General features: G+C 39.4%; 1 long non-coding RNA gene across 1 annotated transcript; it reads left to right on the top strand.

The window, feature by feature from the left end:
* Positions 1 to 101: 101 nt before the first annotated feature.
* On the top strand, positions 102 to 22617 carry LOC110197966 (uncharacterized). The gene is made up of 3 exons (XR_002321614.2): positions 102 to 220; positions 995 to 1138; positions 21126 to 22617. It is a non-coding gene; the product is annotated as an uncharacterized LOC110197966 (long non-coding RNA).
* Positions 22618 to 23599: the final 982 nt, after the last annotated feature.

The following is a 23599-nucleotide window of genomic DNA, read 5'->3' as shown; positions in this document are numbered from 1 at the left end:
AGCAGGGCCTCGGGAGGGGTGGGGCCTAGAGAGGGGCGGAGCCTAGGAGACGGACAGAGGCCAGGGAGGGGCGGGGCCAGGAGGCGGCGGCTGAGCTCCGCTAGGTCAAACAAGAGTCGTCCCCTGCATTTCTCAGCCAGGAAGGGGAATCCGAGAATAAGAATTGCTTTGGAGGGCAATATCCCATGAGAAAACTCAAAAGGATCCTCCCTCGGGAAGGGTAAATTCTCTCCCTGTGGACGACTGGCAGAATTGTAGATTAAGAAAGCTCTGGCTTTGAAAAGAAGTTGGGAATAAGCATTTCTTTAGCGCCGATTATGTGCTGGTCACTGGGTTAAGTACCTTAAAAATATCTCATTTGATCTTCACAACAATATTTCGAGAGTAGGTGGTGTTATTAACCTCATTTAACACTTGAGGAAACTGAAGTAAGCAAAAGTTAGGCGATGTAAAGCTAATAAGTGAAGCTAGATTTGAATTTAGGCCTTCCTGACTTTAGCCTGCACTGTGCCACCCAGCTGTATGAGACTAGCAGTTCTCAAACTTTTTGGTCTCAGGATTCTTTTACACTCTTAAAAATTATTGATAACTCTAAAAAGCTCTTGTTCATGTGTGTGTTATATCTATTGATATTTACATGTTAGAAATAAAATGTCTTAGTATTATGATGAATAGTTTTGACCTTTTAGATCTCTAAAAGGGTCCCCAGGGTTCTCCAGATCCAACTTTGAGAACTACTGACTTAGACATAAATAAATAAGACATCATTAAAAAAAATTAAAGGATTAAGGAAAAAATTAGCTCTCAGATCTAGGGATAGGGTAAGAGTTCATGACCAAACAAGGGATAAAGAGGCTCACAGAAGATCAAACATAATTTAGATTATATAAAATTTAAAAAGTATTTGCACAAACACCACCAATGCAACTAGATTTAGAAGGATGTTGCCCAGAAACCAGCTTAACCTGTCTTCTTGAATTGCCATATTTTCCAGAAACACTGGACCCAGAGTATGCAGGACGTCTTGAACAAGTTAAAGATGAAGCATCCCATTCCCCCTGAGCTGATATCATTTGTTATTTGCACCATTAGCTGGACTCTTGATGTGTCCTTGAAGGCCAAAACAGCTACAAGACAGGTACTAATCAATGTATATCAGAGTGATAAACTATGCAGCTGAGACCCATGTAGATAAGAGATCATTATATCCTCATGGTCTAGCAGTTCTCAAGGGAAAAGAATGATACTGTTGTCATCCTCCTTACTCCTGTTCCCCCTCCCTTTCTGCTCACTTCCTTCCTTTATACCATTCTCATTTGGGAGGGGATTGCCCTCTACTCATCCATGAGACTTCCCCTTTCTGTAGCTTATAATATTCAAGGTTCTGCCTGGATTGTGAACTCCTTTGTAGGCGTTCCATATGCATGTTCATTTCTCTTGTAAGAAATCCAGTTGCAACACATGTCTCATGGACTTATGATATACATAAATATACATATATATGTATATTATACACATATGTATGTATATATGTATGTATATATACATACATATGTATATATGTATGTATATATACATATATATGTATATATGTATATATATACATATATATACATATATACATATATACATATACATATATACATATATAATATATATATATTTGGTTCACAATAATTGGTGGCAGCAGTAGGGTATGATGAGAGAAAGTGATTCAGACTGGCCAGAGGCTTCAGACACAGGGCTGGGTACCAGCATGAAGCCCTTTATATCCCACCTGTTTTCTGATTTCTGGTTTAGTAAGAACTATCTCTCCACTCATATCTTGGACTCACATCTTTTTTGGTTGAGTTCACTATTAAAAGAGAAATTAGATTGTTTGATGCTAAAGGGAGAAGGGTAAGGCTTTTTTTTTTTGAGAATATCCCAGTCAAAGCAGATTTTAAATCCAGTCCAGATTCTGGTATTAGGAAACAGGTAACGGGGAAAAATCTTTGCAGTAAATTTCCCTGACAAAGGTCTCATTTCCAAGATATATAAAGTACTTGTTAAAATTTATAAGAATAAGAGCCATTTCCTAATTGATAAATGGTCAAAGGCCATGAACAAGCAGTTTTTGATTATGAGGTTTTTATGCTCTTATACATGGTCAGTTTTTGGGTAGGTGACATATACTGCTGAGAAAAAGGTGTATTCCTTTCCATCCCCATTCAGTTTTCTCCAGTCTATCATATCTAACTTGTCTAAAATTGTTTAATTCCTTAACTTCTTTCTTATTTATTTTGTGATTAGATTTATCTAGTTCTGAGAGGAGGAGGTTGAGGTTCCCCATTAGTATAATTTTACTATCTATTTCCTCCTATAACCCATTTAACTTCTCCTTTAGAAACTTGGATGCTATACCATTCGGTGCATATATGTTTAGTATTGATATTACTTCATTGTCTATGGTACCTTTTAGCAAGATGTAGTTTCCTTCCTTGTCTCTTTTAATTAGATCTATTTTTGCATTTACTTTGTCTGAGATCATGATTGCTACCTCTGCTTTTTTTACGTCAGCTGAAGCATAATATATTTTGCTCCAGCCTTTTACCTTTACTCTGTGTGTGTGTCTCTTATATGTTTCTTGTGAACAACATATTGTAGGATTTTGGTTTTTAATCTACTCTGTTATCCACTTTCATTTTATGGGAGAGTTCATCCCATTTACATCAACATTATGATTACTGTGTATTTCCCTCCATCCTATTTCCCCCTTGTTTATACTTTCTCTCTCTCTTCTTTCACCCTGTCCCTCCTTACTAGTGTTTTTGCTTCTGACCACCACCTTTCTCAATCTGTCCTTTCTTCTATCAGCCCTTTTCCCCTGTTCTTTTCCCCTTCCGCTCCTACTTCCCTATAGGGTAAGAAAGATTCCTATACCCAATTGAGTGTGTATATTATTCCCTCTTTGAGCCAAATCTAATGAGAGTAAGCTTCAAACAATGTTCTCCCCCTCCCTTTTTTCCCTCTGCTGTAATAGTCTTTCACATCTCTTCATGTGATGTAATTTACCCCATTCTTCTTCCCCCTTTCTTCTTCTCCCAGTACAATCCTTTTTTCCACTCCTTAAATTTTTTCATATCATCATATCAAAGTCAACTTATACCCACATCCTTTGTGTATATTCCTTCTAACTGCCCTAATAGAGATACATTTCTTAGGAGTTACAATGTTTATCTTTCTATGTCCGATATAAACAGTTTAACCTTATAGAATAGCATGGGTTTTTTTTCCTATCCTTTTGATCTTTTTATGCTTGTCTTGAGTCTTGTGTTTAAAGATCAAATTTTCTGTTCAGCTCTGGTCTTTTCATCAGGAATGTTTGAAAGTACCCTATTCCACTGAATGTCCATTTCTCCTTCTAAACAGGCAGTTTTTTTCTTTAAAATCTTTTTTTTATTGGGGCAGCTAGGTGGCAAAAAAAGAAATTATTAATTTATTAACAATCACTTCCATAAGCTTTTTTGGGTTGGTTTTTTTTTTAGGCAATTGGGGTTAAGTGACTTGCCCAGGGTCACACAGCTAGTAAGTGTCAAGTGTTTGGTCTGAGGCCAGATTTGAACTCAGGTCCTCCTGACTTCAGAGCCAGTTCTGTATCCACTGTGCTACCTAACTGCCCCCATAAGCTTTTGGGTTTTAAATTTTTTCTTCCTCCCTCCCCTCCCCCCAAGATGGCACACAATCTGATATAGGCTATACATATACATTCCTATTAAACATATTTTTACATTAGTCATGTTGTAAGGAAGAATTAGAACCAATAAGAGGAACCACAAGAAAGAGGAAACAAAATGAAACAGAAGTAAAAAAAATAGCAAATAGTATGCTTTGATCAACATTCAAACTCCATAGTTCTTTCTTTGGATGTGGCTATTTATTGTGAGACTTTTGGAGAAGTCTTAGATTCTTGCATTTTTGAGAAGTGCTATCTCTATCAAAGTTAGTCATCGCACAGCATGGCTGTTACTGTGTACAACATTCCCTTGGTTTTGCTCATTTCACTCAGCATCAGTCCATACAAGTCTTTCCAGGTTTTTCTGAAGTCCCAAACAGGCAGTTTTAAAAGGATGAAATCCAGGCTATCAAAAGCCATATTTAAAAAAATGCTCCAAATAGCTAATAAGTAGAGAATAGTAAATTAAAACAACTCTGAGGTTCTCCCTCTTACTTAACAGACTGGCAAAGACCATAAAAAAATAAAGACAAATATTTGAGGAAAAACATACACATAACTGCACTGTTGGTGGAGCTAGGGATTGGTCTAGCCATTATGGAAAGCAATTTGGAGCCGAGTCCAAAAAGTTACTAAAGTTTGACTTGGCATCCTACTTCTAGGCCTATACCTGAAAGAGATCAAAAAAAAGGAGGAAAGGACCCATATGTACAAAAAATATTTACAGCAGCTGTTTTTGTGGTAGCAAACAACTGGAAACTAAGCTGATACTTATTAATTGGGGAATGGCTAAAGAAATTGTGGCATTTGCTTATAATGGAATATTATTATGCTATAAGAAATTTTGTTATTCAGTTGTTTTTCAGTCAAGTCTGACTCTTCATGACCCCATTTGGGGTCTTGGCAAAGTACTGGAATGATTTGCCATTTACTTCTCCAGCTCGTTTTGTTGTTTTTTAGTCATTCGGTTGTGTCCAACTCTTCATGACCTCATGGACCATAACACACCAGGCCAGGGGTGGGGAGCCCATGGCCTTGAGGCCACGTGTGTCCCTCTAGGTCCTCAAGTGTGGCCCTTTGACTGAATCCAGACTTCACAGAACAAATCTCCTTAATAAAAGAATTTGTTCTGTACAACTTGGACACAGTCCAAAGGCTGCACCCAAGGACCTAGAAGGCCACATGTAGCCTCAAGTCTACAGGTTCTCCACCACTACACCAGGCCCTTCTATCCTCCATTAACTCTTGAAGTCTTTCCAAGTTCATATTCGTTGTTTTCATGATACTATCTATCCATCTCATCCTCACGTGTCCCCTTCTCCTTTTGCCTTCAATCTTTCTCAACATCAGGGTCTTTTCCAACAAGTCCTGTCTTCTCATTACATGGCCAAAGTATTTAAACTTCAGTTTCAAATATCTGCCTTTCCAGTGAATAGCCTGAATTAATTTCTTTAAGTATTGACTGATTTGATCTCCTTGCTGTCCAAGGGACTCTCAAAAGTCTCCTCCAGCACTCAGCTTCCCTTATAGTCCAACTCTCACAGCCATACAGGTTACGGTTGTGTTGTGTTCTGGTTGCTGGATTCTAAGGGAAGTTGAGTGCTGCAGAACTGTGGTGCTGGAGGAGGAGAGGAGGGGAGCTGGAACTGGCTAGCTGGGTCGCCATTCAGGCAGCTCAGACTATTCACAGGTGGTGGTTTGTCCTTCCTTCTTGAAGAGGGTCACAACTTTAGGGAGATAATGAGATCATCTTCCCCCCCTCTCCCCATGGATTGGACAACAATAAGTCCCTGCCCAACTGCCACTTAATGACTGTTTTTTGGGTCTTCCAGACTCGGAGTGAATGTAAATAGTAACCGTTTTTCTGTTGGCCAGCAACCCTGAGGGTCTTCCCCTCCCAGTTTGATTTTTTTTTTTAATTAATTTAATAATCCCTGGACTCACTTCCTAAAGAAGCCTATTCACTGAATGGGTTTTGCTTCACTCAAAATGAGAACATAGATAGAACTTAGCTTAGCAGGGCCAAGGTCTCCCACTGTATCCTGGGCAGTCTTCAGTCATCCTGATCCATATCTGGTCACTGGACCCAGATGGCTCTGGAGGAGAAAGTGAGGCTGGTGACTTTGCACAGCCTTCCCTCACTCAAATCAAAGTCAATTGCAAGTCATGTCATCATTTCCCTGATGTCATGGTCCTCGTAGCTTTGTCTATACAGACTTTTGTTGGCAAGATGATGTGTCTACGTTTTAGTATGCTGTCCAGATTTGCCATAGCTTTTCTTCCAAGAAGCAAGTATATATACATATTTTTTTTTTGGCTAGGCAATGGGGTTAAGTGACTTGCCCAGGGTCATGTAGCTAGTTAAGTATTATGTGTCTGAGGCCGGATTTGAACTCAGGTCCTCCTGAATCCAGGGTGGGTGCTCTATCCACTGCGCCACCTAGCTGCCCCTAAGAAGCAAGTATCTTTTAATTTCATAGCTCCAGTTGCCATGTACAACGATCTTTGAGCCCAAGAATGTAAAATCTGACACTGCTTCCATTTCTTTTCCCTCTATTTGCCAGGCAATGATGGGACCTGTTGCCAAGATTTTATTTTTTTTTTATGTTAAGCTTCATGCCAGCTTTTACTCTCTCCTCTTTCACCCTCATCAAGAGGCTTCTTCTTTCCTCCTCAGTTTCTGCCATCACAGTGTTATATCTAAGATTGTTGATATTTCTCCTGGCAACCTTAATTCCAGCTTTTGATTCCTTCATCCTGGCATTTCTCATGATGTACTCTGCATATAAGCTAAATAAATAAGGTGACAATATACAGCCTTGTTGTACCCCTTTTCTAATCTTAAACCAATTAGTTGTTCTTTGTTCAATTCTAACTGTTGCTTTGTGGCCTGCATGCATGTTATCTTTGAGAACTTGACATATTTTCTTGTGATCCACATAGTCAAGGGCTTTAGTGTAGTCAATGAAGCATAAGTAGATGTTTTTCTCTGGAACTCCCTTGCTTTCTCCATAATCCAGCAAAGGCTGGCAATTTAGTCTCTAGTTCCTCTGCCTCTTTTAATACAAACCTGCTTTTCTGGTAATTCTTGATTTATGTATTACCAAAGCCTAGTTTGAAGAATCTTAAGCATAACATTGCTGGCATGTGAAATGAGTGCAATTGTTTGGTAATTTGAACATTCTTCGGTATTGCTTTTCTTTAGGATTGAGCTATAAAGTATCTTTTTCAATCCATTGGCCACTGATGAGTCTTCCAAATTCATTGGCATATTGAGTGCAGTTCTCTAATAGCATCATCTTTTAAGCTTTTAAATAGTTCACTGGAATTCCATCACCTCCATTAGCCTTAATGTTAGCAATGCCTCCTAAGGCCCACTTTACTTCATTCTCCAGGATGTCTGCTGCAGGTCAGTAACCACACCATTGTAGTTATTGGTGGTGTTTAAGATCTTTCTTGTTCTTTTGTGTATTCTTGCCACCACTTCTTAATCTTTTCTGTTTCTATTAAATCCCTACAATTTTTTACTTTTTTCATGCCTATTTTCGCATGAAACTTTCCCTTGATATCTTTAATTTTCTTGAAGAGATATCTTGTCTTTCCTGTTCTGTTGTTTTCTTCTATTTATTTGCATCACTTATTTCAGAAAACCTTTTTTTTCCCCTTGCTAATTCTCTGGAATTCTGCATTCAGTTAGTTATATCTTTCCCTTTCTCTTTTACCACTTATTTTCCTTCTTTCTTCAGTTATTTGTAAAACCTCATCGGATAGCTATTTTGCTTTCTTGCTCTTTTTCTTTGGAATGTTTTTTATTGCTGCCTCCTATACAATATTGTGAGCCTCTATCCATAGTTCTTCAGGAACTCTCTCTACTAGAGCTAATCCCTTAGATGTATTTATTGCCACTACTTCATATTCATAAGGGATATAACTTAGGTCATACCTGCATGGTCTGATGGTTTTCCCTACTTTACTCATTTTAAGTCTGAATTTTGCAATAAGAAGCTAATGATCTGAGCCACGGTCAGATCCAGATCTGATTATATAGAGCTTCTCCACTCTTGTCTGTAAAGTACATAATCAGTATGATTTCTGTATTGACCATCTGGTGATGTCCATGTATAGAGGCACTTTTGGGTTATTGAAAAAGAGTGTTTGTGTGACCAGCAAGTTATCTTGACAAAACTGTATTAATCTCTGCCCTGCTTCATTGTGTACTCCAAGGCCAAACTTGCCTGTTATCCTAATTATCTTTTGACTTCCTACTTTAACATTCCAATCCCCTGTGATGAATGTGATATCTTGGGAGGGGAGGAAACGGAGGCAAACAGGATTAAGTAACTTGCCTATTAGTGTTTGATAAACCCAAGGATCCAAACTCTTGGGACAAGAACTTACTATTTGACAAAAATTGCTGGGAGAACTGAAAAGCAGTATGGCAGAAACCAGGCATAGACCAACATCCCACATTGTTTACCAAGATAAGCTCAAAATGGGTATGTAATTTAGACAAAAAAAGTAATATCATAAATTGGAAAAGCCTGGAAGAAAAATTACCTATCAGATTTATGGATAAGGGAAGAGCTCATGAACTACCAAGAGACAGAAAGGATCATGGGAGGTAAAATGGATATTTATTACATTAAATCAGAAAAGTTTTGTACAAACACCAATACAGCCAAAATTAGAAGGAAAATAGGAAACTAGGGGGAGGGATTGTTTTTATAGGAAGTTTCCTTGATAAAGGTATCATTTCTCAAATATATAAGGAAATGAGCCCAATTTCTATAAATAAGAGCTATCCCCCTATTGATAAAATGGTAAAAGTATATAAACAGGTAGTTTTCAGTTAAAGCTCTCAATGGTCATGTGAAAATATGCTCTAAATCACTATTGATTAGAGAAATGCACATTAAACAACTCTGAGAGACTACCTCCCAGGTTGGCTAACATGATAGAAAAGGAAAATGATGGAGAGGGTGTGGAAAAACAGGTACACTAATGCACTTGGTGGAATAGTGAACTGGTCTGATCATTCTGGAGAACAATTTGGAACTATGCCCAAAGAGCTATGAAATTGTGCATGCTCTTCAATCCAGCAATACCATTACTAGGTATGTACCCCAAAGAATTTAAAGAAAAAGGAAAAGGACCCAACTATACAAAGATGCAGCTCTTTTTGTGGTGGCAAAGAATTGGAAACTAAGGAGATGCCCATCACCTGGGGAATAATTGAATGAACTGTGGTGTGTGATTGTGATGGAATATTATTGTGTTGTAAGAAATGAAGGGGATAGTTTCAGAAAAACCAGAGACTTATATGAACTGATGCAAAGTGAAGTGAGCAGAACTACATTGTACATGGTAACATCAATATTGTAATGATAATCAACTGTGAAAGATTTAGCTACTCTGACCCATGACAATTCCAAAGGACTCATGATGAAAAATGCTCCTCCACTTCCAGAGAGAAAACTGATGAACTCTGAGTGCAGATTGCAGCATGTTTTTTTTTCACTTTATTTTTCTTGTTTGTTTGCAACATGGCTAATGCAGAAATGTGTTGTATGAATGATGTGTATGGTATTCCTTGCCTTCTTGATGGGTGGCGGAAGGTGAAGGAAGGGAGAAAATTTGGAACTAAAATTTAAAAAATTTTCTAAAATCAAACAATCCCTACTCACAAAGAGCTTATGTTACAGTGGGGGAGAGAGCAAGTATAAATGAAAAAGTATACAGCATTAAAATTAAGTAAATACATACAAATATATATAAAGTAGCTAAATACAGAGTACTTTGGGAAGGAGGGCACGTGCAGAAGATAGTTCTTGAGCTTCCTCTTGAGGGAAGAGAACTATGTTTATAGTGTGGGATATTGCTTTAATCAGATTTTTTTTTTCCTAAGATGCCTCTGGATTTCTTGCCTCTTTGTTTTCCATATAAAACTTCATTATAATGTTATCTAGTTCTATCAAATCTCTTGAGGTTTTGATTGGTATCTCATTAACTATGCAAATTAATTTGAGAAAGATAGTCATTTTTGCTATACCAACGAATACCTAAGTTAAAGTGTCATTTTATTTGAGTTACTAACATTTTAAGGTTGTCTTTAAGTAGGTAAGGGGTTTTGTTGCTATTGCAAATGAGATTTATGATGTCATCTTGGTCATTATTGTTAGTAAATAAGAATATGACTTATACCTGCAACATTGCTAAACTCAATTACTGTCTCCATTGATTTTCTGGTTGAGATAGTTGGATTTTCTAGAAATGTGATATATGCAAATAATGTCATTAGCATTTCCAATGTTATTGGCAAGATTAACTTTTTCCTGTCTCATTGCACTTGTTAGAATTTCTAACACTACTCCAAATAAAAAGTGATAAATTGGTCATTCTTGTTATTTACTAGTTTTTTAATGGGAATGCTTCTAGTATTTCTACATTGCATTGTTATTTTGGCTCTTGACTTAAGGTTGTTATTCAGTTGTGTCTGATTCTTTCTGACCCCATTTCTTGGCAAAGATACTGGAGTGCTTTGCCATTTCCTTCTCCAGCTCATTTTACAGATGAGGAAACTAAGGCAAGCAGAGTTACGTGACTTGCCCAAGGTCACAGAGCTAGTAAGTATCTGAGATCACATTTGAACTCAGAAAGATGAATCTTTCTAACTCCAGGCCCAGCACTCTATCCACTGTATCACCTAGCTGCCCTTGACTTAAGGTACATACTTTATGTTATGTTTTTAAAAATCTCCCTATTTCTATTTTTTTTATTCCATTAAGAAGTGATGAATTTTATCAAAAGCTTTGTCTACATCTATTAATAAAATAATGACATTTTCTGAAGAGCAAAACAAAACAATTCAACCTCTCCACCCTACTTCCCTCCCCATCCCTGCCAATCTGCAAAGCTGGTCAGGCTGGTTTTCTGAGTCCTGAGGTTTTCCCTTTTCAAGGTACAGAAGGGTAAGAAGGAAAGGCAAGTGTGCATGACTCTGAGAGATTTCCCCTCTGTCCATACGGTAGATGGCGCTAAAGAATAAGGCAGCCTTTCCTTAGTGGCCTTCTCAAACAGTCCAATCACCTTAATGAATTGCAGGGCCCGTGGGTGTCTAGTTGGGGGTTCCCAGCTCAAGGCTGCTGTTGCCACTGCTAACTTTGCCTTTCTCCCCTCTGCTTCTCTGCTTCTCTTAATGACTTCTCAGCTCTGTCTGCTTCTGTCTTCCGGTTTCTGTATGCAGCTTCTAACGCTGGTGACCACCTTCTAATTCCACAGGTCCTCCATCTCTCCCACCTTCAATCAGGACCTCCAATTTAGGTTAAAAAACCCCAAATCCACTTTTCTGTCAGATTTGACACAAATAGTCAATATACAATTGTATCGTAGTTCCTAAACTCTTCTTTGAGTCTGAGTTTCCTGGGATTAAACTTAAAGTACTAAAAAAAAGTCATATGTAATTAGATGCTAGGAAACAATGCTCTATATAGTCAGTCAGTAAACATTTATTAAGTACCTGCTATGTTCCAGGCAATGTGCTAGGAGCTAGGGATAAAAAGAAAGGTAAAAGACAGTCCCTGCTCTAAAGCATCTCACATTCTAATGGGGAAGATAAGATGTACTAACTTATGAACAAACAAGCTATTTACAGAATAAGTTAGAAGTAATTAACAGAAGAAAGGCACTGGAAATAGGAAGGATGGAAAAGGCTTCCTGTATGTAACTAGGTTTATCTGGGCATGCCCAGATCTCTTAACATGGAGACCCTAAGGTGCCTTTGGATCATGCCTACTCTGCATCCCCTACTGTGTGGATGTGATGGGGTGGTGGGGCCTGGACCCCAAAAGGCAAAGGTCATATCTCTGAAAGCAGCCCAGAATCCCAGCAAGGTCCCCACACCTCATCCCCATGAGAAAAATCTCTCCCTGTGGCATGGGCAAGCGCGTGGGAACACACACACACACACACACACACACACACACACACACACACACACAGAGTTGACCCTGTAATTCCTCAAATAAAAGCTATCAGCACTGGCAGGGGGATGCCTGCCCAAGGACCATGCTCTGACAGCCCTTCTATCTTGTCCTTTCAACAAAGCTATCTCTGTTGACTCCCTGAGTTTTCCCATACATTCCAGCAGCCCAGCACCCAGACTACTTGCATGTGCTGACCACTACTTAATCCCACCCCGAATCACCTAATCAGCATACTTGGCACTCATTTGCTTTACTTTTTCTATATAAGCTTTAGCTTCACCCTCATTAAGTTGTAAGTTCCCTAAGGAACTTCAACCACTTCTACTGGTGTCACAATAAACTTTGCCACTTGAATGGAAGACTGTTTGAGTGCATGAATTCATTCCAGGAGATGCTGCCCTGTACTCTGACATTTTGGGGGTCTGAAAAGAGGGAGCCCAATTAGGTAATTTCAATAATAGAAGCATGAAGGGATGAGGGCTTGGAATAGGATGGATCAAATATATAAGAGAAGATTGACAGGATTTAGTGGCAGTTATAAGGAATAACAGGGAGGGAGAAACAAAATAACTCCAAAGAATTGAATCTGGAATACCATTGATTGAAATGGGGAATTAGAGAAGACCTGGTTGGAGATGGTGAGAGATGATGAAGCTGTGAAATAATACTTAGTAGTTCTGCTGCCTAGGTTCACTTTCAATGTTGGAGGTGGGGATAATGCTAGAGAAAGAGGAATCCTGAGAATCATCAAGCATTAGCCTGATTTCCTGAGGAATTAATTTACTTATTATGTGCTTGAGGTCAGAAGTATTCCATCATCCTTAGATGATTCACTTCTGGTGATTCATGTGGGGACGAAAATATTGCTATTAGAAAACTGATAAGGGACCCTAGGGACCAAGAAGTCCTGGGAATTAAGTTCAAGGATTTAGGGGCACAGTTGTGGCTTTGTCATTTCTTCCAATTAAAGGTTGGGATTTTTTTTTTAAGAGAAAGGAGGATATGGGAAATGAGCAGCTGAGAGTATTGAATAAGTGATTAGATTTTTTTTTTTTGGATCATGGCTAAGACACTGGAATGATGGGTTCTTTGCCAAGGACAGAATACATATAATAAAATAAGAAAAAATGTATTTGCTTGAAGATTTTCTAGCATATCTAATCCAAGAAGGCTTTAAACTGAAAATAGAGAAAAAAGAAAAAAAAATTCTCAGAAATAACTCTTTTTAAATTTAAATTTAATTCTAAACTGAAACCCCCCAAAAAGAGTACATTTCTGCATATACGCAGCAGACCAAAGGAACATTGTATATGAAGCTAAGTCTCTGTTTTATATTACGTATTCATATATATTCACACACACATACGTCTGTGTATATATGTATATATTTCCACATATTACTTTCAAAACTGTCCTTCTTGTCTGTATTTTCTTCAGAACTTTCTTCTGTCTTTTATTCATTTAGCAAATGTTTCCATAGCTCTGTTTTTGGGGGAAGGCATCATTATTGCTGTCCTTTTCCTCCCAATCTCTCCAATTAAAAATCAGAGAAAAACAACCCTTTTTAACAAATAAGTGTAAAATAAATCCACACAGTGTTTATGTCTCAAAATATATGGCTCTTTGTGTACCTTGAGTCCATCATTTTTTGTGGGTAACATGCTTCATATAGTAACTGGTCCTCTGGGCCAACATGATTGGCTATTTGTTTGATTAGAGTTCTTAAGCCTTTCAGAATTGTTTTTCATTACAAAGTTGTTGCTAATATATAAGTTGTTCTTTTGGTTCTAGAAGCTTACTTCACTACATATCAGTTTTTACTTTCTAGGATTCTCTAAAATTGTCTCTTTCATAATTTCTTATGGCATAATATTTCATTATATTCATATACCATATATCCCTAGTTGATGGGTGTATTATCCCCATTAGATCCTAATTTTTTGTTATCCTGTCTTTTTTTTCCTTTTTATTCCCCCTTCAGGATCAGGAAGATTGTGTTGCTTTTGACTATTCCCTCTCCAATTTTATATTTCCTTTTTTCCTCCACCCCATTTCCCCCCACCTCACTTCTTTCTCTGTTGACTATACATGCATATGTGTATGTGTGTGTGTTCAACCATTTTTTGTCTGTTTCAGGTAAGAGCGAGGTTCATCTGATACTTTCTTCACCCACCCCTTCCTCTATTTTGGTGTACTTTATCTTCTTCTCTTGTTATTCTCTTGTTATTTTCATTTGTGTCCAACTTTTCATAACCCCATTTGGGGCATTCTTGGTAAAGATACTAGAGTAGTTTGCCATTTTCTTCTCTAGCTCATTTTACAGTTGAAGAAACTGAGGCAAACAGGGTTAAGTGACTTGCTCAGGGTCACACAGCTAGTGAGTGTCCAAGACCAGATCTGAATTCAGGAAGATGAGTTTTCCTGACTCTTGGACTGACACTCTATCCACTTCCTCACCTAGCTGGTTCTTCTCACATATACCCAATTACAAGAAATAGCAAATTCCATCCTCTTCTTCCTTCTTTCCAAACTAGTGTTTTGATTTTACCTTCAAATGCCTGCTTCTTTTGCATTTTGGAATGTTGTACTCCAAGCTCTCCTCACATTCACATTGGAAGCTGCCAGGTCTTGTGTGATCCAGATTGTGGCTTCTTGGTTTTTTTAACTCCTTTCTGGATGCTTTTTATTTTTCTTTGACATGAGAATTCCAAATTTCAGCTTCTTTCAATTCTTTTCTCTAGATTCCTTATTTCATTTTTTATTTCTTGGTATTCTTTTCTTCTGGGTATTCAAATAGTCCCTGTGGAAAAATCCATTTATTGCTTTGAATCTCCACTTGCAGTTGTTATAATAATACTCTTTCCTAGGTTGGATTTTTTTTAAAAGTCTCCCAGGATCTATAGTATTTCTTTATAGTAGTTGGTTTTCAATTTCCCTAGGACTCTTTATTTGTTTTTATTAATTTATTTTGATTTATCAACAATCACTTCCATAAGCTTTTGAGTTTTAAATTTTTCTCCCCCTCCTTCCCCTTTCCCTCTTCAAGATGGTATGCAATCTTATATAGGCTATACATATACATTCCTATTAAACATATTTTCACATTAGTGATGTTTTAAGGAAGAATTAGAACCAATAGGAGGAACCATCAGAAAGAGGAAACAAAACACAATGTTGTGTCTTTGCTGAATCCATTCTATTGTTAAGTGAAATTCTTTTGTTAAATGTTATATGATTTATGAGTATCTCATTTCATTCTAATCTGGAGCCTGAAACACTGTCCTGAGTCATGCCTGGCCAGATACATGTTTACATACTTCACAAACTTCACATACTCTATAGTCCAGTCAACTTGACTTAATTGAGGCTCCTCACACATGGCACTTTATTGATCCCCTACATCTGGAATATACTCTCTTCTCATCTTAGAAACTTCTCCTTCTTCCTCAAAATTCAGCTTAAATATCATCTTCTAATGAGCCCTTTCCTGGCTCTCCTAAGCTATTAGTGCTTCTTCCGTAAAAATTATCTTATATTTTTTGTATGTATCTTGTGTGTACTTTTATATATCCTTTTTATATATCTTTTGTATAGACTTTTATATCTACTCCTATACAGTATGAGTTCCTTGAGAGCAGGAACTGTTTCATTTTTGGATTTGTACTCAGGTCCTTCTGACTCAAGGGCAGGTGTTCTATCCCCTGCATTTCCTAGCTGCCCCAGAGCTTAATAAATTCTTATTGATTGATTGACTGATCTGATTAAGAAGGCTTTCAATTGCACATGTGGGAAGAGAGATTAAATTGCCCAGATAAAACTGTTCATTGGAGGAATTAGGCTTTTTCTGCTTGGCCCTAGAGGGGAAAACTAGGAACAATGATAGAAGTTATAGGGAGGTGGATTTACGAATTTATGACAACTAGAGTCATTCCCCCAAAGGAATGGGCTTGCCTCCTTCTCAATCACTGGAAATGTTTGTGCAGAAGAATGGATTAGTGTGGTTTTATGTCAGCCTAGCTAACCTAAACTCTCAATTTAAGAATTCTGTGGTGCTCTGATCTGTTTACAACACAATTGTTTATTTACAAAATCAACACTAGAGGTCACTAATCTTCATTAGGAGAGCAAGGTCATGAACATACGGTAATTCAGATTTGTTTGTTTTTAGTTTTTTATTTTTTGTTATTCTGAACCTGATAAACACCAACAAACATGAATGTTTCCACATACAAAGAACAGAGAAAGAGGATTGTATATGAAACCTCAAATCACAATTACATTCAGCAGAATTATGAGAACAATTTGTAACCACATTATAAAGAAAAGCAACTCTAAATCCAACATGTTGGCCCTTGCCTGTGTCTCCCCTGGGCTTCCTTTCTTCTGTGCATTAAAAAAAAATAAAAGGTTTCATTGATGTTCTATTTTTTTCTCTCTTTTTTTGGAATCACTATTGATCAATTGATGAACAAATGAATCATTAGCTCTCCTTTCCTCAATTTTCATATCCCTGGTTTTTTTAAACTCCTTTCTTATAACAAAGATTATTATGAAACTAGTCCATCTTCTCTCTGTCAGAAGGTGAGACCTCCTTACTACTCCTACCATCTCCTACTTTTTCCCTCTGGGGCCAAGCAGAATACATCTAATCCCTCCAATTAATAGTTATATGTAGGCACTTCATTCTTTCTAGCTGCATTTCAGTTGAGAGCCTTCTTAATCAGATCAGAAAATCAGAAACATCATGACTTAAACCCAGATTTTCTGACACTTAAGTTTAGTGCTCTTTCAATTCAATAATTCAAGTCAATTTGACAGTCATTTATTAAGCACACAGTACAAGACACTGTGCTCAACATATAAAGGCCAAAAAAAAATAGTCTCTTTCTTCATGGAGCTTATATTGTCTTTCTACTCTACCATGTTATCCCTTTTTGTCTAAAATTTTCTTTATTCATTTGTTCTCCAATTTCTTTTTTTGGAGGTGGGAAACAATCAGGGTTAAGTGACTTGTCCAGGGTCACACAGCTAGTAAGTATCAAGTGTCTGGATTTGAACTCGGGTCTTCCTGACTCCAAGGCCAGAGCTCTATCCACTGCACCACCTAGTTGCCCCTCTATTAGTCTATTTTTAGGCTAATCCTTTTTTTTTCACCCTATTTATTTATTTATTTATTTATTTAGTGAGGCAATTGGGGTTAAGTGACTTGCCCAGAGTCACACAGCTACTGAGTGTTATGTGTCTGATTTGAACTCAAGTACTCCTGACTTCAGGGCCGGTGCTCTATCCACTGTGCCACCTAGCTGCCCCTTTTTAGGCTAATCCTTGAAGAGGATCAGAAACCCCTAGTATTTATTTCTATGATGCAGAGGCAAACTGGGTGTGTATATGATAGGTGTCCCAGATGACACTGGAGATGCTACGACAGTGAGCCTACAAGAGACTTATCATTCAACAAGTGAGTGTAGTTCATAATTTTGCTCATTAGGTGGTGCTGTACTCCATGCACCGGCCCAGTTGCTCTGTCATGGTGCCTTTGACATGTGCTAAAACCTTGAAGTCAAACTCAGAGTTTCTAGTTGAGTCAAACTCAACTAGAAATGGGGCCACGAAACTGTACATAAGGATCTCTGTAAGCTTCATCTTGACTTAGTTTTAAAATGTAATGCCATCTATGTTTTCTTGTATTTTTATTTTCTTCAATATTTCCTGATTGCATTTTAATCTGTTTCTGCTGTACTTGAGACTATTGCAGGCTGAATACAGTACATAAGCTGTGTATTTGATGACTCTGCACTGAAGATTCTCACTGTAGCAAGTATGTTCTGGCTCACTCTTCTGGAGCCAGGCACTTAGGATTCTAGGGTCCACCGAGGGGCTTGAGGCAGGCTTTTTCTCAGTCTCATTCTGTTCTCCCTCATTGTTAGAGGGCCAGTGACTAGCACACCCAGTTCCATTTAGTCACTTACCATCAGGTGGCTTTCACAAAGGAATATTTACTTCAAGAATGTAGCAAGAATGAATGTACATTTTTCCCAATACCCCCCTTAACCTCTGTGGGAGTAGGCTGAAGACTTAGTTCACAAAACTCCCCCGCCTTTTCAGTTGCCTTTGATATGTGGTCTTCACTCATTAGAATGTAAGTTCCTTGAGGACAGGTACTGTCTTTCAGCTTGTATTTTCATTTCGAGCACTTAGCACAGTGGTTGGCACAGAGTAAGCTCTTAATAAATGTTTGTGGACTTGTTCACTTGGTCACACCAAGTTCATGTCCAGATGCAGCATGACTGCTGGATGAATCCTTCCGCTGGATTTGAATCCTGAAGTTAGGTCCTGATCGTGGCTCCTCATTTCTGGGGCATCAAAGCTGCACTGACTGAGAAACCCTGCCTCAACTCAGACGCCCAGTTTCTTGTGGCTTGCTCTTCTGACATTTTAAAGTTCCCAAAGTCATTCCATTCATTGGATTCCATGAGTGAAGGAATCATCTAGATCTTGAAGAAATGAATAAGGCAAAGAGACCATTGTTAAAATTTATAGGACTTTTTGAATGCCTCCACAGCCAATCAACGAGCTCTTCAACACTTAGCCAGTTGCTTAGCTAACTGGAACCAGTTACAGAATATCTACACAGGCTCCAGTCTTCCCTAGTCACTTCCCTTATGCACCATCACAATTCTTCCAGAAGCATCTCTCTAGTGTCCTTCACAGGAAGATATATCACCTTATGTAGTCTAGGCATGTGGCAGACCCCCATTACATGTCCATGACAATAGGCATATCCTATCTAGCCAACCGGTTTGTTCAAAGAGCTAGGCAAAGATAAACTTGTGCTCATTAGGTTCTGAATTTCCAATAGAACATGAAAAATAAAATATCACCTTCAGATATTAATATAGAATTTATGGCTCTTTCCCTCTACATGTCTCTGGAAAATTTCTTGCTCTTTGTTGACCAGCAACTACATTTATAAGAAGACTCAGGCAAAGAACATTTAGTGGCTATGGAGTTTATTTAATGTAGCAAAAGTAAGAGAGTTTCAATGTACCTATATTTGCATACTTCTTGAACTTCCTCCTCCACTCTAAGTCACAGAAAGGGGAATTAGGAGGTCAATGCTGGGGCCCAAGGGCTCCTCACTGGGTCCTAAAATGGAACAATAAAAAACAAGATAAAAGGGGAACAGTTGGGGCTTAGGAAGTACAGGGGTTGCGCTGGAATATTTTAATCACTAATATCTGAGATTTTTGAAATTTGTTCTGGTTCTCCACTCTGTCCAGACACAGTTCCCCTTACACTAGTTGCCCAAATGACTATTTTGTCATCTGAATGACTGTTCTTCCACTCCAATCTGACTTTCTTGCTGCCAGGTCCCAGAAGTCGTATGATGATTGAGAACCTCCCAATCTCAGCTACTGAAATTTTCTCACCTCCTTCTTCCAAATAGCTTCTTAGGAAGTATGTGGGGCAGCAGCTGCATTGGCCACTCAATCCAGCAGTTTCAATTCCCAAAGTCAGTTGCTGTTATCCTGCCTGGCAGTCAACCACCCTGGCTTCACCCAGTAGTAGCCAAGTGCTACCATACCCTGCATGGCTCAAGAAGGAAGAATTGGAAACTTCAGGGCAAATGGGAGGAAGAGGAGGCATCCAATCAAGCATCCCATATACTACTTTATCACTGCTTTGTGCCCTCACACAGCCTCCTGTTTCTTAAAAGTGCATGCTCCTCCCAACCTCTGAGAAGGAACTAGGGGGCAGTTCTATATATCAGGTCATAATGTGGAAAATGACAATTCAGAAATCTTCCACCATCCTTCTCTCAGTTTCTCAGCTGCCATCATCCTTCAGACTCTGAGGGGCAGATTGCCAGAAAATATTAGGGAATCTGTTTTGGGCACCCTGTTCAAACATCAGTTACATATCTAAATAACACAATATTCATTGTGTATTCCTATATGTAGGACTCATGCATTTTGGATCTGGAAGGAGCTTTGTTGTTCAGTCATTTTCAGTTACTTCTGACTCTTTGTGACCCTATTTGGGGTTTTCTTGGCAGAGAAACTAGAGTGGTTTGCTATTTCCTTTTCCAGCTCATTTTATAGATGAGGAAACTGAGGCAAACAGAGTTAAGTTGATGGAATCCTAATAAAGCTGCCTCCAGCCCCAATATTCTAACTTCCTTATGGGCTCCACTGAACAGCAGGCATGTCCTGATTTAGCCACACAATCTGCACCATAGGCCCCCAGACTCAATATAGCCACTGCCCCTAGCCAGCCACTGCCCTAATATCCAATTCACATATTTGAACAGGTGTGTCCTTGTACTCAACCACAATCACATCATCCATTTAGCCCAAGACAGGACCACAATACCTAATTATCCATCTTGACCAGACAGGGCCACAATAGCTAGCCAATCAGAAAGCAGCATGACTGAGATGTTTGCTCACTGAACCACAGAAGGGACCCATCCCCTATTACCTAATCCCTTGACAAACCCCTCCTGCCTTTTTAATAATCATAATTTCTGTTGTGTAATTGCATCTTTACCCTACAGAAATCAATTTTATTTCCTCTGAAGTTTCTGGTTCCTCTTGGAACCTAGCCTGCTTCTGAGGGGTGTCAGTCCTCAATAAATGCCTATACTTGGATTACAGGTGGTCTGACTCTGAATTCTTTGAAGTGGTGCCACCACAACACACTGTGATACCACAACAAAGTGACTTGCTCAGGGTTACACAGATAGCAAATGTCCAAGGCCAAATTTGAACTCAGATCCTCCTAATTCCAGGCCTGGTGTTCTATCCATTGTACCACCTAGTTTAGGAAGGCGCTTTAGAGATCATGTAATCCAGGTGTTCTTAACCTGGGTCCACAGATTTCCCAAGGGATCCACAGACAGATTTCAGAAGGTCTGTGAATTTGTTTGGGGAAAAAAATTACATATTTTCTCTAACTTCTAACTGAAATCTAGTGTTTTCTTTAGTTATGAATTTTCTTCAAAGAAAATAAATTATTCTGAGAAGGGGCCCACAGGTTTCTTCAGATCGCTAAAGGGGTTCATGACACATACAAAAATTAAGAACCCCTGGTCTAATCCAACCCCTTCATTTTATAGTGGAGAGTACTTGGACTTATCCAGTAACCCAAGTCTTCGGATTCCCAGATCTAGTGTTTTCACCACTATGTCATGTTGTATCTATGCGTATGAGGAGGCAGTATGTGTGTCCGTACTGTTGCGTGTATTGCACAGTGGGTGTGTGGTCTGTTACCAGTTTCCCACTGAGCTGAGAGGCCCTCCTTAATCCTCACTTCCTTTTCTTCCTTGAGCTCCCTTAGATTCTCTGCCCCTCTCCCCATAGAAGGTCTCCTCTGGGGAAGTTGTTTAGTACTGTTTGTTCATCTTTTTTCTTTTCTTTCTGTTTCAGGAACAGTGGTTTCCCTAAGCCCTCTCAGCTGGTTATTCCTCACTGCCCTATTCTGCCTCAGGTCTTGGCCTTTCCCCAGCCACATGGAAGAAGGACATTGCAGTCATCTGTTTGGAAGCATTGCTGAGCCAGTCAGATGTCATCCTAGAGATTTTCTCCAGACCAGTGGAAAGCCTATACGTCATTGATGGACAACACTGGTATTAAGAGGGGAAAGAAAAAAAAAAGATCTTATTTGTATCTAAACTAAAGAGGATGAGAGTGGACCTGGAGATGGTGTGGAAATGGAACTGGAAATGGATGGTAGAAATGGAAGCGCTCCCTCAGAACAATTTCCCTGATGTTCCCTATAAAGTCACTCCCTCTTCTCTATCTACTTCTCCCTCCCCTCCAAAACTGGATAAAGACAAAATTCCCTCTGACTCCCAACAATCTCCATCCCTTCATTCTTCTCTGCTTCCCCCTCTCAGCTGGGGCTCTATGGGTACAGTATTACTAGAACTGCCTAGACTTCCCACCTTCTTGCTGTTGATGTTTCAACTGCCTCTGCCAGGGTTCCGAACAAGCCTGGGACCCTTGTGGGGTTTGAGGTGAGACTAGAGCCAATCAGGGAGGAGGAGAGTTCATCCCTCCCTGAGTCCGAGAGGTGAGTAGCACTGAGTTTGGGCCTGGGGTCATCCTAATTAGACCTATCTAGCTGTGGGCAGAGGGCCCTGGCTAGATTTTTAGCTACAGCATATAAGGTGGAAATTTCACACTGGCTCTGGCCCAGGAAGAGGGATGGGAAACAAGACTGAAGATACTTCCAGAGAAGATACTTGCTTTCTTTGGGGAACTTCTATGACTGTTGCTTGAGAGGGTACCAGCATCATGCCCTGACATTCTTTCCTTGTCCCCTTGTTTCACTTGGCTGCTTCTGGAGTTCTATCCAAAAAAACTCCTTTTCCTCAAGGCTGTTTCCAGGATCAGCCTTCATCTCCTTTCTTGGATACCCTCTTCTTTTCCTATTTAAGTTCTTCTAATCTTCAAGACAAGTTCAAGACTTATTTCTTCCAAGAAGCCTTTCCTGACTGCACCAGCCTACAATGATCTCTCCTTGCTTTCTGAATGCTAACATTTATTTAATTCACATTTATTGAGGACCCACTATGTTGGATGTTGTGGCAAGCATGAGAGTAATACAATAGGTTCTCTGCCTTCATGGAACTTATGGATCTGGGAGATCAGATAAAGCATGTGCACAAAGATAATGCAATGTATCATGTGGTAAGTGATTGAGAGATATACAAGGTGCTATGAAAAGCAGGATCATCTGTCATATAGCAGTCAGTCATTTGGGCAGTCATCAAACTTTCGGGTGCTTACTATGTACCAGATACCAGGCTAAGTGCTGGGGATACAAAGAAACACCAAAAACAAAATAGTTTCTACCTTTGGGGAGTGTACATTCTCATGGGGGAGACAACATGTAAATAAATAGGTATGTATGTGATCTATGCAGAATAACTGAAACGTAATCTGAAGAAGGAAGGCATTTGCAGCTGAGGGGAAATGGGAAAGGACTCCTGCAGCAGATGGACTTTGGGCTGAAGCTCGAGGCCTGGCAAGCTAAGAGCTTGGGGTGGGGATGGGGGCGGGGGTGGGGCAGAGCATTTCAGGCATGTGGGAGAGTCAGTGGAAAGTCACAGAGACATGCCTGGATCATAGAATGCATTGAGGGGAGGGAGGTAGAAGAGGACTGAAAAAATAAGGAAAGAGGGGACATGACCTCACTACCTGCAGCATTGGCTTGTGGTGTAATCATGAGGAAAACAACCCTCATACTGTAAGTTGTGATTATTACAATATTAGTCTTTATCTCTGTATACGTACAGTATGTCACCTCTCCATAGGTTCCCTGCTTAGAGCAAAATGGCTGTCTCTCATGTCTTTGTTTCTCCTCTCCCCCTCCTTTTTTCCCTCTCTGCCCCCACCCCCAAACCCAGCACCTGCATGGTAGTGTTCAACCAATCTATATTACCACTCACGAAGGGGTCTCAAATTGCATATATTTTTGTTGTCCTGTTTCTGTCTCCACTTGTATCAGACAGCAGGGGAAGGTGGTGCGGGGGGGTGTTGTTCAGAGAGAAGGGTGCCGGGTAGAGTTGACTGACTGGTTGAAATGCGTTGGCCAGCCCTAGTTTCAGCCATCCGCAGGGAGTGGTAGCTGTTGTGGCTAGCACTAAGATTGAATGCTGGTACGAGGCAACAACCTGCTACTAGAGCAGGCTAACTCTGCCCAGATGCCTATGAGACAATTTCGTTTTCCTTTTCCTTCTGAAACCTCTCCAGTCACTCTTCCCCTTCACAGGAACAGGGGTTGCCAACACCATCTCGATTTTCCCCTAGGACAAAAGGTCTTAATCTCTGGTGTATCATGGGCCCCTTTGGCAGTCTGGGGAAGCCTGTGAACTTCTCAAAATAACATTTTAAAA

The sequence above is a fragment of the Phascolarctos cinereus genome, unplaced genomic scaffold, assembly GCF_003287225.1.
Source record: "Phascolarctos cinereus isolate Bilbo 61053 unplaced genomic scaffold, phaCin_HiC Scaffold_5;HRSCAF=322, whole genome shotgun sequence".
NCBI lineage: Eukaryota > Metazoa > Chordata > Mammalia > Diprotodontia > Phascolarctidae > Phascolarctos > Phascolarctos cinereus.
Note: the sequence above shows the minus strand (reverse complement) of the source record. Positions and strands in the feature narration are given on the sequence as shown.